This window comes from Corvus brachyrhynchos, unplaced genomic scaffold, assembly GCF_000691975.1.
Source record: "Corvus brachyrhynchos isolate BGI_N302 unplaced genomic scaffold, ASM69197v1 scaffold23, whole genome shotgun sequence".
NCBI classification, from domain to species: Eukaryota; Metazoa; Chordata; class Aves; order Passeriformes; family Corvidae; genus Corvus; species Corvus brachyrhynchos.
Window position 1 is genome coordinate 4,791,472 of NW_008238983.1, and position 18,190 is coordinate 4,809,661.

The 18,190-nt window shown below is 35.2% G+C and overlaps 1 protein-coding gene and 1 long non-coding RNA gene across 2 annotated transcripts in view; one reads left to right on the top strand and one right to left on the bottom strand.

The window, feature by feature from the left end:
• The window catches only part of LOC108447770, a 20,742-nt gene extending 10,734 nt beyond the window's left edge, over positions 1-10,008 (bottom strand). Inside the window, exons 1-2 of the long non-coding RNA XR_001863454.1 lie at positions 9,998-10,008; positions 1,036-1,128 (exon numbers count right to left, since the gene is read on the bottom strand). This is a non-coding gene — a long non-coding RNA (uncharacterized LOC108447770). The remainder of the gene's footprint in view (positions 1-1,035; positions 1,129-9,997) is intronic.
• Positions 1-18,190, top strand: part of LOC103618747 (cadherin-12) — a 442,407-nt gene that overhangs the window by 131,582 nt on the left and 292,635 nt on the right. The window lies entirely within an intron of this gene.

Consider the following 18,190-nt stretch of genomic DNA (forward strand, 5'->3'; position numbering starts at 1 on the left):
TCCCTACAAAATTTCCATGATTCAAAAAGACCTCTCAGTTCTCTTGCATGTCTCTGTAATGAAAATCACTGTCTTATATCATCAGGGAATGCATCCTCTGACTGTGCTGCTTCACTTCTTTTCCTTGCCCCCTCCAGTGAAGGCAAATGGAACGTTTAAACAAGATTAATCTGTTTCAAATGTCTTACACAAATATGAACCAAGTTGTAGTTTAGGAAAGAATATATTCTTTTAGTTATATTACTTTTTTTTTTAAATGTCAATGTTTGAAATGGTTTAAAGTAATTCAAGAGTGACCATAATACGTTATTGAATGTAGTTTGTTTCCACTTTCTTTCTTATGAGGATGTATAACAGAGCTTGCCATTTTATTTTCTTCAGATCATAGCTTGTAATATTTTTTTTGCCCAAATGCTATATTAAAAAAAAAAGAAAGAAAACGAAAGCAATTATTTTCTGAATAACTTGGGAATTAATTATAACTGAAACATTCTACAGAAATTTATTGTACAGAAGAGAGAATAAGTAAAGCAGTTTGTTAAAAGTAGTCAGATAATTTTATGGTTAGTCTTACAAGAATTATGCAAAGCAGTTGGAATTCAAACTACTCCCTACATTGTGTATTATATTCATTATTAATACTGTAGTTAATACGTTCTTGGCATTCTGTTGCCCATTACAATAATGGGATATAATGAGATCTCTTTTTTGGTGCGCCAGGTGTAAAAAGTGTATTATTCAGGATTTCTCAGGCAACCACTGCAATCTAGTCAGCACTGAGATATGCTTGCTAGTAACCAGAGACAATCTGCACCCTCGTGTGTAAGAATTGTGGAGTTGTGGTGTAAGCCCAGCCAGCAGCCAAGCCTTGCACAGCCACTCACTCTCCCCAGTCAGGCTGGGGAGGAGAATGAGAAGGGTAGAAGTGAGAAAACTCTTGCATTGAGGTAAAGACAGTTTAATAGGGAAAGCAAAATTTGTGCACACAAGCATACCAAAACAAGGAATTAGTTTACCACTTCCCAATTAACTCACCACTTCCCATGTGCAGCCAGGTGTTCAGCCATCTCCGGGAGAGCAGGGGTCCATCACATGTAATGGAGACTTGGAAAGACAAACACCATCACTCTGATCATCCCTCTTCTTCCCCGAGCATGAAATTCTGAGCATGATGCCATGTGGTGTGGAATGTCCCTTTGGTCAGCTGGGGTCAGGTGTCCTGACTCTGTCCCCTGCCAGGTTCTTGTTCTCCCCCAGCCTCCTCGCTGTTGGGGCAAAGTGAGAAGCAGGAAAGACCTTTATGCTGTGCAAGCATTGCTCAGCAATAAAAAAACATCCCCATGTTATCAACGCTGTGTTTTCAGCACAAATCCAAGACATAATCCCGTACTTGTTACTATGAAGAATATTAACTCTACTCCAACTGAAACCATCAAAGTAACTTACCTACTTACAAGTACTTACTACAGTCCAACTTACAAGGTTTCCATGGGAAACCTTGTATCACGTGCCATGGAGAAAACATACGATTAAGCTGAATCTATTAGTCACTCGAAGGGAACATCCCACCTACTGTATGTCTTGGCTTGAAGTTTTTAGCAGCAAATATCCTGGGAAGAAACATGGGCACAGCCTTTGGAGGCAAATCAGTATCCTTCCCTTTCCCTTCAAAAGGGCTTTGAATATCTACATGATGACACTCGTATGCCCAGGAAAGGAAAAAACATTCTTGTTAGCTCTCTCTGCCCAAATATAGCTGAATGTGAATACTAACTCTCCTTCTGCTGTATTTCATAGGCAAGATGAGGAAGAAATGGGTCTAATTCAATAGAGTGGTATACTGCTAGCTGTGATTTGGACAAGAAAGATTGTATTTTAATTACAAAAATCACAATAAACCCCCCCCGTCACATCCAAATTTATACAGGTTTTGTTTTAACTGTGCAGAACAGGAATCTATTCTTGATATACCACATTGATATGGCACCAACCTTACCAATATCATTTCCAGTGCATGCTTAGTGACAAAACGACTTCATAAAACACAATCTCCATTTACAAACCATTTTTGTACTCTGTAAATTCCTTGTGAAACAAATTCTTTGTTTAAGATGTCCTTATTCCCTCGAAGTTCATCTATTATTATTTATGACGTAAGGGCTGTAAAATGCAAAACTTTGTATATATCAGCTAGTTTAAAATACCTTCTTTCAATCTTTTGGTTTAAGAACCATCCCTCAGGATTTCAAAACATTATTTTAATTTTATGGAACAATGTATTTTTACTTTTCTTTTGTGATACTGCTGCAACCCTAGATTAGTATGTAAAAAAACAGGGAACAGTGCTAAAAATAGTAAAGACCTCTAACAGTATCTTGAAGTATTGCTTCTCCATAGACACTCTGAAAGAATAGATTAAAATAAAATCCACCATTGTCCAAAGTCTGTTTCTTTGTATGTATCCAAAATGTTTCATTAGCAATAATTTGTTTTTTACTACCTTTTGCTTTTTACTACATTTTATTTTTTTTTGTCTGGGTATCCAAGGTAAATGCAACAAAAATAGGTTGTACTCAAATATTGTAATATTCGTAGAAGCATTTTCTGATTTAATTTTAACTTTATTTCTACTTAGAGGAGTTTGGAAATTAGCAGGGAAACTTCCCTTCCAAGAAATTTCTCCAGTTTTGCTTTTTTAATTCCCAGCTGTTAATGAAAGGAAAGCCTGACAAGAAACATAAATCTTAAAATTTAAATTCTGCAACATATTATAACTCCCTAGAAGACAGTGATACAAGAAGCTGAAAAAAAGTAATGAAATTTCCAAACTGGTGTTTTTTAGCGTGTTTTGAAGAAGTTCAGGATGGGGGATGTAATTCGATGCATTCCTTTGAAATATTTAGATAATATTAATCAATTGCATTTTTGATAGGAAAAGAAAATGACACCACTGTTTTATTTTATACTGTGTCTCTGCATGGAGTAGCTGTTAACAGTCCTTTAGATTGTGGGACTGACATGACTTATAGAATCTTTAACTAGTGAATACATGGATGGAAGAAATCCAGCTGGATTTTGGAGTTTAGGCTAAGCTTTCATAGTTGGAAAAATCACTATTTTGCTACATGAAAAAAAAGTCTTTCAAATATAAAGACAATATCAGGGCTAAGTTTTTATAATTTCATTGTAACAAAATATCTAGAAATAAAAAATTTAAAGCATTAAATATTTTGTTAAAGTCCTTTAAAAATAATAATAAAAAAATTTGCTGCCTATTTACATTTTTAAAGTGCCATATTTGTATATATTTGGATTTTAGAAATGTGTGTTTCTATTCACTAAACTGACTTTCATGTTGATTGGCCTACAGAATAGTATTAATTTAAATACCCACTTTTTTTCCCCTGTGCTTTACCAAATCTTTCCCAAATTTTTCACTTCCTGTAAAACCATGCTAATGAATGTTTCTTCACTGAGTAGCATAATCTTATTTAAGGATTTCCTTCATTTGTTTTGGTTTTTTTGTTTTGTTTTGTTTCTTTTTTTCTGGTTAACATCCTTTAACAGTTTTGCACTTAGAGTTTGAATTTTCCCCTCATTAGACCAAGACAAATACAAATGAAAGCATTAGACATAGCCATTTTTACTATCAAATTAAACTGTTCAAATTAAACTGTTACTAACAAATTAACTGCTCAAATTAAAATTCTGTGGGGCTCAAATGTTCTCTTGTTTTTTACTGCTGCTTCCAAACAGATGAATTTTGGGTTTCTCTTCATTTATTTATTTTCATTTCTTCTTTTTTCCTTTGTCATCCTATACCAATCTTATATCAAATAACCCCAGCACTACATGCAGGGTATATCAGTTTACTTTTTATTGATGTTGCAATGAGAAACCTGATTTTTATTTTAGAATTTTTTCAGGAAAATGTCCCACATTATATGTGCTCATAAAATTTTGTTGTGTTACTCTGTTTAGTTCAGATGAAAACACCTTTACATTTCCTAGCTGTTTTAATAGTTGTTTAACCAGAGACAAGACTTAGTCTGGGATTTAAAATACATGAGTTCAACTCTCCAATCCTTGAGAAACACTAAGTTATTCTATATTCTGTGTGGGAAAGGGGAATTTTATTTCTTGCCTCATAAAGATACTGAGAGCTTTAATTCCCTCCAGATTACATGGCATTTAAATGTTATCAGAAAATGAGGAAAGAACAGACAAATATCTATCGATAGACCTAGATAATGTGTCATTTTCAAAAGCATTTTAGGTGGTGAAATGCCCCATACTCACTGGAAGCCAAACAAAAACATACACATTTGTATCCAGAAAGGATGATTTGAACTTTGGTCTCATGCTCTATCGTAATGTAACGGCACAATAGTATAATTGTCCCTGTTTTAAAAAAAATGGCACATGTGAAATTCCATAAATGCTGATGTCAAGAGGAGGATATTGAGAAGGCATTGTGGAAGGAGACAGACAGATCTACCAGACAGTGCTCTCATGTTTCTACTGTCCTATTGCACTTAAACCCCACGGATAACAATTCAAGTTTCTGCACTGATTGGTTTATTTCTGCCCCTAGTTGAAACACCAGAAAATTATTATCTTCATCAGGAGGAGACTTCCGTGCCTTTATATAAATGAGCATATGGGACTTGTACCTTTATGTCATACAGTGGAGGGCTTGGTGTCCTCTACTGCTGCCTCAGCCCACAGCTTTCTATTTATGTCACAAAGAATGTGAAACTATTATGTATGAGCAGCCAAGTAGTGCTGAGAGACATCCTGTGCATGGATCTAGGTAGGAACTGCTGAGCAAAAGGGTTCAACAGGCACTCCTCAAGTTTTCACAGGACCAATAAGCAGAATTCCAGGTTAAGGGGGGGCTGATGTAAATATTTTTCAATGGAGAATACATTTGATTTCTTTCAATGAGCTCAAAACAATAAACAGGAAAACTACTTGAGGATTTTGGTCTTCACAGCATTTTTAGTTTATAACCAGTTTGTTAGTTTCATAAGTTTATGAACATATTTTGAAAAATATCTGTCTGTTAATGCAAATCAAAATTCTTTACATTTTACATTGTGAAAATGGCAGAGTTTTAATTAAGGTAGTTGTTAATATTTAATATCACTGGTCCTTCCATGAGAAGCAGAATGTAATGAATTTCATCTTACAGAAATAATTTCTAGTTAGGAATCTTGTGGTAAAGAAGTGCTTAATCTAACAGCCTAATACTAGTCTAATAGTTCTTGAAAAATTGAATATATTTATTTGTATGGAATTATATGGACAAGGTGTTGTGAACCCTGCTTTTGATCCAATAAGTCACTTCTTTGACAAATGGATAACTTTTCAGCTTATCTCCAAATTTACTAAAAGTTTTGCTTAATCACACATACCATGCTCTGCCTATAAATTACTATATTAGAATTGACAGTAAAAGAAATAAATTATTCTTTGTAGTACAGATAATCTGTTCATAAACTCTGCATTATTATCTGAACTTAACCAGCATAACCATACCAAATAAGTAATTTATAAATATATCAGCCTATTGTATCGGCATTGTCAAGTTAACAATTGTAAGACAAACAATGATTCATATTTCAAAATCACCACTGTTTTCACTTTTTAACTCTGTGGAAAGCATAGTTAGCCCCATTGTGGCCTAGGGGATAAGTAATCATACAGATTATAAAATGTTTCTGGTCTTTTTCTTTTAATATCTCTGTTTTTATTCCCATTTTTACCCTGTATCTTTCCTTCATGATCATGCACAGCTTTCTAGAATAGAGACCTCTCCAAAATTTGGGATCTCTGTAATTCTTAAATTGAAAAATTGATATATATGCTTCTCCATATATTTACAGTTTTCTACGTGATATTCGGCGTATTACACATATCATCAATGCAATAATTCATTATGCCGTGGCTGATCCATTCTAAAGGCTCTCTGCATTGCCACAAGCATTGCCTACTGCACAGAACTGATGACTAACACTGTCTGACAACTTGCACTACAATTTCTGGAGAGACTAGAGTAGCAAATATATAATGTGGGTCGTGTTAATGTTCTTGAAATGATTGATAAGTTTTTAATTATAAGTCAAATTTTAATTTAGTTACTCTGTTCAGCCAAGTATATCTTATGAAATTTTATGTATGCAATATTAATACATGATATAATTGAGTTTCCAGTGCTTGTAGATTTGGTTTCTTGAGAATGCAGAGTAGATATTTTCATAATGACTAGTTTTATGATTGGGAACTTAGTCCCATAAAAAGGAATGCAGGAAACTACCCTTTTTAATGGTATTTCTTGTACTGGAATGGTGACATGAAGAAAACTTACTGTTTGAGGTCTTGATAGACAATTTTTTTCCACCTGTGCCCTAGCCTTGATAGCACTGAAATATAACATTTTTCTGTAAGTACTGTGATTCTATCTCTTCTCTCAGGCACTGTGAATCATACATAACTAAATGGAAGGGTGTGAGAAAAAGCAGTTAAAACCAGCCAGTCAAGGACATCTCCACGTTATTTTAATTTCCTTACTAAATATAGATAATAGATCATGTTTTCCCTGATACACTTTTCAGGTTCAAAACACTTTGCATGCATTCAGTTTGATTTCTGTAGTCAGTCCTCCCTGGGCTTAATGACATGAATGTGTTTTCATGGTTGGTAGATGGCATTTATTCCTTACCTTCTCTGGAAGAATGAAAATTATCAAGACTCTGCCATATATTATTGCTTATATTTAACTTTCTCTTCTTTTCTTAAATTTCTCTAGTATTAATTTCAAAAATTCCCAGAAAGCTCATGAGTCTGCTAGACTTCATGTCTTCAGTAGTTTAGCCTATGGTATATTTACATTTTTAATGATGTTTGTACCCTGTTGATCAAAGTAATCGTAGGCAATCCATTTCAATAAATACAATATGTTGAGTAGTATATGATAAATGAAAAATGAAGCTCTCTTGGAATATCTCCTATGTGTTACAAAATACTGCAAAATACATATGATTTTCATAAGTTGAATATGGTGTCTGGAGATTTCAATACTTAATTAGAAATTATGATTGAAAGGAAACTGAGTAGACAAATAGCACCATGACTTTCCTTTGTGTTAGTTCTTCTACACTGAAATAAGGATTTCATTTTTAAAAAGACTTAACTGGAAAAATGTAGGCGCAAACTTTTTTGACCATAAATAAACATTTGGTATTCCGTACTTTACTACAAGTGATAAATTCAGAGTACAAGAAGGAGTAGCAGTTTATCATCTTGGTAGTCAAACAGTGCTACCTCAGTAGCAGGACAGCCAGCAGAAGGAAATTTGCATTTCTTCACTTCAGTTTTGAATAGTAAGGGAACTCTGCAGAATCAGTTTGTTTAATTTGACTAAAAACTCACTTCTGATCTTCTGTCTACTAGGGATAGCTTGCCTTTTTTTTGCAGGTTTTTCTTATTGCAGCCTCATAGTATAGGGATGCCAATGAAGATATGATATTTTGATTTTTAAAGAGATTATTTCAATGTGTGTTTTTCCTCATTTTATTAAGTAACTTTGGGAAGGAGTACTTTGGTTCTATATACCTGTGACTTTAAAAAAATAATTTATGCATTTTAGGTGAACATTAATGAATGGATTCCTAGTTATTTCTTGTTTGACTAATAAAGAGATAATAATTCTGCTTTGATTTTCTGCTTCCATTTGTTTGCAATTATTCAAGGAATTGATTACAGAGTCAGACTTACAGTCACCACTTCCAGTAATATTAGAAAAATTTCCACATAGATATTATTCATAGGAAGCTGTATAGTCAAACAAAATATATACATGCATTTGGACTGGAGGAAAATTATGGTTCTTAATGTTGCTTATAGGGATGCTGGTTCTCCAAGCTGTTCTCCAAGCTCCAACAGGAGCTTAATAGTATATCTTGCAACACTGACAAAATTAATTTTATATCAAATTAAATTAGCACCATAGAATCCTAATAGTCCTAAGTACTTCCTTGGACACTATTTATTGGACAAAATTTATAACCCATAACAGTTAATGGACCAGTGATGATAAAGATGTAACAGAAACTGTAAATGGAAAAATTCTTCAGCTATCCTTTCTCATACTCTCATTTTCTTCGCTTTTATTCCCTAATGTTTATATTGGTATTTGTAAAAATAAATGTTATCACCATGACCCTGTAAAGTTCACAAAAATCCTGTTGGAGCAAATGTTCATGGAGTAAAGTATCAGATTCCTAAAATGTTAAATACTTTTAGTATTCTTATTTTGGGACTCCTGGCAGACGTAAATTTTTAGGAAAGATGTTAGAAAATAAAAATTCATATCCAAATAATTTTTGACTAGAACTTTAAGGAGAAAATATACAGCTCTGCTTTTTAAAGTAAACAAACTACAAGCCCATTTCTAGTTCTTAACTGTTCCTACTTCTACTTACTTTTTAGGTCCTGTTTCTCTTTGCTTTCTCAGTCGTGGTCAATGCTGAACTCTGACAGGCATTCTGGGAAAGTGTGCAATAGAAAATACGTAGCATGAAATATTGTGACAACATAATTTTTTAAAAACTGCTTCCAGGCAGGGACAAATCTTTCTTCTTTCCAGAAGGGTCTTCCTAATGTTTATTTTCAATATCGCTTGGGTCTTTTTCATATTTTACAGTAAAATAGAGAAAGCAAGAGAGAGAGAATGTTTTCTAGCAGGTAGGAAATTTCCACCTGGTAGGAGGCTTGTGTGTACATGCATTTGTGTGTGGGGGGCTGTGTTTAACAAATTGTTCCTTCTTTAAAACAAAACCACCTGCTTTTAATTTTTTTTTTCAGTAACCATTACCCATAGATTTCAAAAGCAAAAAAAAAAAAACAAACAAAAAAAAAAACCAACAAAAAAGCAGTACTCTTTCTTTCAACAAAGCAACTCCCACTGTGTCTCAGACATATCTTTTGAAAAACCCTCCTCTTTATGAGTTTCTCATTGCAGTGTCTGTCTCAGCCCTGAGTCTCACGGGGGCAGGGCTGTGCACAGGATTTCCAGAGTGCCATTTTTAGTGCCAGTCTGAAAGCAGGAGACTCTGGGCCGTACTTTGAAATATCATTCAGTGCCTGTTTGATAAATTACTGAATTTATCATTCCCTAAACACTGAATACATTTTGAATGTCTAATGCTAGTTTTATTAGAAGAGAGACCAGAAGCATGAACTTTTAAAAATACAGAGCTCAGATAATGACATAAAGCTAAGAGGGTTTGTGGAAAGAAATTTCTCCTGCCTTTTTTGTCTTTTCAGAGTTCTCTTGTCTTCCAGGCTTGCTATTAGTCTGGGTTCTGAGACTGGATTAGTACAAATGAATATTGTTGATCCCTTGAAAGTGCCTAACTCCTATTTTGAAGGTGTGTATGTTTGAAAATACCCTTTTCTTTCCCACTATATACTCTCTCAAGGCAGCACTTTTACTGTCTCATGAGCCCCTTGCTTGCCTTTACACTAGAGAATGTCTCTGGCACCTAGGCACTCTTTCTGCGTGCATGAAGGAATAGTCTCCCCTTCCTCCTAAGGCTCCTTCTGATCCAAGACAAAAAGCAACATCCTTCTCCCTCCTGCCTGGATCTGGACTTTTAAAGAAATGGGGCATGGTGATTCTCAGTGACTAAGTTAAGCAGATTCCACTCTTGGCACCTTTCGAAATCAAAGGTCAGATGTGCTCAGAAACATGTTTGCAAGAAACAGGTTTGCTCAGTAGGTTTGTATTGTAGCATGAGTGGATAGGAAGGAAAGCTAAATGTTACTCAATTATAATTTGGTTATTTAGTGAAGTGACGTAATTTATATTGCTACATCTGTCTAAAAGGAAAAACTGTCTGCCTTTGTGCTTTCTAATGGCATTTCATGATTTTTGGCCAGTAAATTATATTTGGTTGATGCTTTTCATGCTGCAAATGTCTGCAGTGCCTACACAAATGTCTTAAGTAGAGAGCAATACCATCAAGAAGAGGGCTTCTGTCAGCAACCAGCTAACGTGCTGCCATTTAAGATGTTTCACTGGTCTCTGGGAGGCAAGTCTGAACACAGTTTTCTAAGGAAGACTTTCTAGAGTCTAACCAATTGCATGGATAGGAAGCAGCATTCACATAGCCTGTGCTTTTCCATTGTTCAGACTCTTTGTTTTGATCTTCTGGACCCCTGCCATGATGTAGCCTTAGGCATTAATTCCAAATGCAAAGTGCTTGGTCTGACTTTCTTAACATGTTCCAGAATGACTGCTAATTATATTGGATGTGGGCTGCCACTGCTGTGCTGCTACTATGTTCCAGTTTCTGTCTCCTGTGCTCTTATTTGCTCCCTGTCTTCTTTGCCTGAAATGAAAGGACTCATTTAGTTGAATGTATTTACCTGAAGAATTATGGTTTGGTCCCTTGGCTGTAAGGCTGGTTGGAGGCATTTGGCACAGAATCAGTTTCAGTGGATTGTGGCTGCCTGTTCTTATTGTATGAGGTTGCCAGTTGTAGTTTATAGTCTGCGTGGAGCAGCTAATCTCTCTCTGGTGTAAAGGACAGAGCTGGGTTGCTGTATACTATACATTACATCTCCTGCCAGCTGGAAAGATTGCTAGGCACTCTGGAAGATTTTTTTTTCCTAAAGTAAAGACTTTTACTTAGTTTCTATATGTAGTTTTTTCTTCTCTTGATTATCTCTTAGCAACAGGCTTGAAGAGTGTTAAGAAGATTAAATGAATAAATGAAAAAGGAGACTGGTGGGAAGTTTTTTTAACTCACTCCAGAACAGGACAGAACAAATGGAAACAGATGTAGCATTGATCTACATCTGACCATCACTGCATCTCACAACTAACCTGTAAAGGATGGAACAATTGCAGAGGTGTTTTATCAACACTTATGACTGTGTGGCAGTAAAATTGTTTAGAAAGACATGGTGGGGACGGGTGGGGGAGAGAAGCCCTTCTGGGTCTTTTCCTTAGCTGATTATATAAGAATTCATAAGAAAAATCAAAGCTGTGCTGACTAAAAGTTATAAGAGGAGGAAGTGCACTATAGATTGAATCTATTTGTTCTATCTGAAGTTGGAAATGGGGCAGTTAATTCAATGCTTTCTTGGTAGATTGAAATTAATGCATAAAAAAAAAAAAGAAGTGTTAATGAAAGAGTGAAAGTTAGCCGGTTGTCATGTTTCATCTTCCCATGCAATGTTTGGAATAGAAGAAAAGTAGTGAATTGCTACTTTAGTTCATGCACATTTGCAATAAAGTATAAGAATGGCTATACTGAGTCACATATCCACATAACCTAATATCCTGTCTCAGTGATCAAATGTGAAGGCCTAGAAAAGAGTATAGAATGTGATTGTCCCCCTCTGCTTGGCACTGGTGAGACCACAACTCAAATCCTGTGTCCATTTCTGGGCCCCTCATTCCAAGAAGGACATTGAGAAGCTGGATCATGTCCAGAGAAGGGCAACAGAGCTGGTGAAGGGTTTGGAGCACAAGTCTGATTAAGGAGTGGCTGAGGGAGCTGGGAGTGTTTAGACTGGAGAAAAGGAGGCTCAGGGGTGACCTTATCACTCTACAACTGCCTGAAATGAGGCTGTAGTCAGGTGAGGGTCAGCCTCTTCTACCCAGTAACAAGCAGTAGGACAAGACGAAATGGCCTCAAATTGCACTAAGGGAGGTTTAGATTGGATATTAGGAAAAATATCCTTACCAAAAGGGTTCTCAAGCACTGGAACACATTGGCCAGGGAAATGCTTGAGTCACCTTAGTGGTGTTCAAAAGGCATGTAGATGTGACCCTCGGAGACATGGTTTAGTGGAGGACTGGGCATTTTTAGCATTACAGTTAGACTCAATGTTCTTAAAGGTCTTTTTTTAACTTCAATGATTCTATTATTCTATTGTATTCTTACACTATATCTTTTCAGCCTTCCTCTGTTTTCAGGTCATGGACCCTTGATATGAATGAACATCTTATCTGGGTATTTAGCAACCTGCTGTGGATCAGTCTTCCATGACCTTTTCAAGTTTCCCCTGGGCCTCTTTTGAAACAAGCAATCAAATATGGTTTGGAAAGAAGTTCCACAATTCAACCGTCTGTTTTGAGCCTGACTCCTCCTGGCTTAGCTTAACATGCCCTATCTTGTTTTGAAATATAGTGTTTAATCAAACCCTCTCCTTTTTACTTGTTACTTATTTTTTAAAAAATTTACCACATCTTCCAGCCTTTTTTTTTTTTCCTGGCTGCAGAGATCAAATTCGCTCAGGCATTCAGTGTAGGTAAGACACTCCATCTCTTTGTTTATCTCTGAGTTCTTGAGATGTAGAAGGAGGGAAGAGCCAGAACTGCACATGGTATTGAAGAAGCAGATGTACCATGGATTTGTACATTGGCACAGTTATATCAAAGCCAGGTGTATTTTCAGGACTACATATATATTTCAGACATCTCACCATAGGTTTGTGAGTTGACACAGGCATTATTTCTCCTCTAGAGGTAGATTCAGAGCAGGATCCTGATTCATCCATATGAATTGCAAACTAGCAGATTACTCTCAATGTCCTGTTTTGTGGGACTGACCAAAGAACTTAGCCTTGGTTCCCCAAGGATAAGCCCGAGAGCAAACAAGTGATTTTACATGTGTACATGTTTATGACTTCTTTAGACTTAAGCCAGGTCTATATATAAATGAAGTCATATAAAATCAGTTATGCATAAACCTTTTGTGAGTCCAATTAATGCTCCCTCATTCTGAAGATTTCATTCTCAGTAAAGGCAAAGAAATGGTCAAAAGGTCATCCATCCCCATGACAGAGAAATTATTTGATAGCAAAAATATTACAGCTAAGACAAAAATCAAGTTTTTCATTTTGTTTAGCAATTGCCATAACTTGATTCATTTTACTGGGATCTAAGGTCTTTTGCATTGTTTGAAGACCTGGGTCAATAAAGACAAGCTAAGTTGAATTTGTAGCAGTAAAACTACCATTAAAATAGTATTTACTAATGATTCTCCAAACACATTTTCTGACTGCACAGAACAGGAAGAATTTGAGCCTAGAGTGTATTTATTAGTTGTATGTGTAATTACAACCAAAAGTAGAGCAATTTAAAATTGTTGGAACAAATTCAATTAATTAGGAATTGCTTTGTCCAAAAGTAAGTAAACAGTTGACAATGTTATGGCTAAAGAAGACAACAATAAATTGTTCTTTTTAAGGAAGGCTTTCCAATGCAGCAAGTAAAGGGCTCAACCTTTCTCCCAAGTTGACAGGTAGGTAAAACAAAAGCTGAACAAAGTCCTCTTGTTTCAGAACAAGACCTGAATTAGAGTGGAAAGCATTCTTCAAGCTTTTGAACAGCTTTTGTCCATTCCACTCTTGTATATCCAGTGCTATATGTATTTTTGTGTTTCCTTTACTTTTTTATTTCACCTCTAGAAAAAAAAAAAAAACCAAAACACTTCTTTAAAGCCAATGGCAGCTACGTAGTACATTTAAGGGACATCCTTATTTCTATTTATTGTCTTTGATATTTACTGACAACATATGCATGAGCGTGTTCACAAGTCCACTGTAGCACTGGTCATGTTTCACTTCCTTCTGACGTCATATCTTGTTTCAGTTTTTAAATTGTACCATACTTTGGATGAATATAGTTGTTCAGAGAATATCTGATATGCAAAAACAAACTCAGGTCAACAACTTACCTTTCAAATGAGAAAAGTATCTAAATGAGGATCAGAAAAAAAACCAAAACAAACAGTTGATCAGAAGAAGCCAAAGTGATTTCCATAACATTTTTGACTTGACTTTTATGATTGTATTTTTTTTAAAGCCGAAGTCCATAATTGACAAGTACAATGAAGTTCATGGAAATGTTCTGTTTACTCATTAACAATGAAACAATTGCTTGATTTTGAGTTTGGATATAAGAGGATTCTAAATTCAGCAGTATACTTCAGCTGATCTCAAGGACTGAACACAGGCTTAAAGGTTTTTCTTTGTTGCTTTGAGTAAAGAATAAAATAAAAAGAGCATAGAAGAAGAATTTTTATAACAGTAATTAACCAAAGGACCTGTCTTCACAAGTTAAATGTTATGCTGCTAATTTATGAAGAGATAAATTAGCAGCAGAGATTAATAAAACAGTACATTCAGCATATAAATATGCTTCAAGTACATTTTTAAAAATATAGTCTGTTGAAATCCCTAAAATCCTTAAAAGTAACTCACCTCCTACCGAGATTAATAAGACCATAATGTTATTTGTATTGTTACACTTCTTAATTAAGCAGCACCCAATGAGTTTACACAGGCATTAAAAAATCCCTTCTTAAAAAGGTTTTATGAAACAATTTGTAAACATCCACAGCAAAGTAAAGCTCAGTGGATCTATCAGCCCAATATTAGCGCTATTTGCATGTCATAAAAATACAGATACTCGTTTAGCGGCACCTGATAACTTTCATAAAAGAACAGAGGCAATATAATTAGAAAAGAAAGGACAACCAGACTGTTGGGGATTTATCAGCACTGCAAACTTACTGTGACTGGTTGCTATGAGAAGCTTTAATTAACCATCAATCACAGTGAACATTTAAATGATCATATACGTTTTGTGATGTACAACAGGCAGAACTGCTTGAGGCATCACAAAAAACTTGTATAGAAACCAGTGTCAAATGTCCCATTTGTTATAATAACTGCTCTTCGACTACATCTATTATTTAATGTAGGGATATGGAATTTATGAAGCCAACTGAGATTAAAATGTGAAGTACTTTGCAGGTTATGGAAATGCTGGAATGACTTTAAACCTTCAGCCTAAAAGGATAAGTTTTAATACTGGAAAACAAATGAGAAAACTAATGAGAAATAAAACAGTAATAACTCTTTTTCTATTATTATTATTATTTGTATTATTACTCAAAATAATTTTCTTCTTACTTCTTTTCATTTCCTAAGAGAAGGTGGGATGTTTACAAAAGAGCCTAGCTGGGAATGTACTAATCTGAAAGAAGGGATTGATTTATTAACCTTTAATATAAGGGTTAGCTCACTGGCTTGGAATATCTTGAAATGAACATAATCATGTTTCTCTGTTAGTTTAGCATTCCAGATGATCTAATATTATAATTAATTTCCACCACTAATTCAATATTTTAACTGTTGAAGGAGTTGAGATTCTAATATAGATCAAAGGTTTAATACCTATGTATAGTGTCTAGATTTAAACATCTGGGTAAGAATACTGTTGGGTCTAGTTTAGAAGATTCCTGAAATTGATGGCTAAAGAAAGGGAAGTACCCTGAATTAATCTCTCCAATAAATACTGTAGGTTTTATACCTCTCTAATTTCATTAGGAGATTAGCCTGTTAAATTAGCCAGCTAATTCAGGTGTTTGAAATGCAGTTAAATTAATAATCCCTTAGCCTCCTATTTGGGTTGCTGTGGTATATAGCCTGGCTGTGACAAAATTGGTTTTTCATACTTTCAGGTTTCTTAGAATGTTTCAAGGCTCTACCTAAGACATAAAAATTGCACAAGAAAAATGTACTCCTCATCCACAAAGAAGCAAACGGGACCACATTCTTAATTGCTGTTATGTGAAAGAGCCCATAAAGTGGCTTAAATGTTTGCAACACATCAGATGTCCTACCAGTCATTCTCAATGTTTCAGAAGTAATTTTAGTAAGCTGTTTTATTATTCTATATTGTTCATTCTTGCTGTTGCACAAATGCATTCTAAGACAGTAGAACCCTATGCATTTCAGTCATCTTCTGCAAGTGTTTTGAAAACAGAAGATTAGGTAACTACTGATCTACTACCAAACATACCATCAAACAAACACATCAGATAACTGATACTATCTCTATTGTGAGATGGCGATCTTAGATAAGATGCTGCCAGTTAGCGACCTGTCAATAAAATAAAATTAAAAAAAAATAAAAAGGAAATATGTCACCATGGCACATTATTTTTTATTATTGTTACTTGTAAAATAAACCTATATTTAGGCCTTCTAAATTCCTATGTCTATCTGTTAAAGTATAACTATGCACAAGAAAGCTCTGAAATTTTCTTTCCATGCAGAATAAAAAAATCACACAGAGAAAAACTTTCCCTTGACTTATGTATGGGGTTTACCCTGTCTGTAACTTGATGTTATTTTCCATACTCGTATGTCTTACCTTAATTCAGAAAAACAGTTGTCAGTGTTCAAAGCTGCATTGATTTCAGGTGTTGCTGAAGGTGAAGAGGATGACAAAACACAACTTCAAGCTCTATGCTCCAAAGGACTTGGTATGGACATCCTTATATTGTAACTTTAGAACTTATGAACCCCCCCAGCAACCACATTTAATACGATAAAACGTAAGCCGAAATCTACAGAATTTTGCAGACTGTATCTAAGACCCTTGCTTATTTTGACATTTACCCATCTTCTTTTTTATCTTTGTGGGATTTCACTATTTAATTTTTTCCTCTTTTATTGTCTCTAAATGTATTTTATCAAGGAAAATATGTTTACTTCTGATTCATTGAACATCTGATTTGTTGGACATAGGAAAAGTTTAAAAAAATAGCATTTTTATTGAGTATAACTTGCATGCCAGTTCACTGTGAATTTGATATTCAGTAGCAAAAGATTAATGTTTACAGATCTTATAGCATATTTTTTCTAAATTAGATAAGACTGAAGCATTTATATTTTGAAAGGTGGTGAAGGTGTACAGGGAGAATGGGGAATGATTTCCAAGGGAAAACAGGAAAGAGAGTCAGTATTTAATATGGACAGTGAGGCTGATGAACATTGTAAAAACTTCATGGCCAGGGATAATAAAACAGTGTTTGTGCTGCCTAGCAGAATGCAAGGAAATCATAATTTGGGCTTTTTTTTTAATCTTCTGAATTGATTTTATTCAGAAGCCAAATGGTAATTGGCTGAATTTAATATTATCCAAGACGACAATAGCCTCTCATTTTTGCTGTTCTGCCAAGTGCTCCTGGGCTACAGGTGCAGAAGGGGTCAGAGGAACCAGAAATGATTGCTCTGTCTTAAGGTTACTTTCCTTCAGGAAATTCTCGGTAGGTATCTTAGGTCATTCATAAATTTCTTATATATGTTATATATTTCTTTCTGAACCTTTTCAGATGGTTGGGACTGTTAGAGTCCCATATTAAATAGACTGCAGTAGATATGACATTCAGACTATATACCATTTTGTGCTGATTTTGGCTAGGGTAGAGTTAATTTTCTTCACTATTGCTGGCAAGGGTGTGTATTTTGAATTTGCTGAAAGCAAGGTTGATAATACAGAAACTTTTTTTTTTTTTTTTTTTTTTATTGCTGAGTAGTCCTTATGTAAAGTCAAGGCTTTTTCTGCTTTTCTTACTGCCCTACCAGTGAGTAGGAATTTTTGAAGGGGACACAGCCAGGGCAGCTGATCCCACCTGATCAAAAGGAGATTCTAGACTTTATGGCATCATGCTCAGTATATAAAGCTAGGGGAAGAAGCAGGAAAGTGAGGAATATTGAAGGTGATAGCATATGTTTTCACAAGTAACTTGTCTACATCAGGGAACCTTACTTTTCCTGGAAATGGCCTGGCCATGGGAAGTGGTGAATTAATTCCTTGTTTTGCTTTGCTTGTGGATGTGGCTCTTGCCTTTCCTATGAAAGTGTCGTTATCTCAATGAGTTCTCTGACTTTAACCTTTCTGATTCTCTTCCCTATCTCACCAGAGAGAGGTGATCAAGGAACTGTGTGGTGCTTCATTGACAACTGGAGTTAAACCACAACACATTAAGACCCAGTTTAATGCATCAAAATAAAAAAATTAACTCACACACCAACTACAAAGCTGCCTTCTCTTCATTAAGATTTTAACCAGTTTAGTTGCAAAGTGAGCAACACAACTTTTCCCCTCACAGGGAAGACAAGGCTACTAAGAATGAGTGTTTCATATTTTTCCTCTTCTATGCTGGCTCTTTGTGGTAATTTCAGAATGACCTTGCCTGTCCCACAGAGCACAGAGTTGTTACATGTCATATTCTGACTATCATTGTGTTTCTCAATGGATAATAGGTGTGAGTCTGCATGGTACTTACCTTCTCAGTGTCTGGTTATTTTTAGA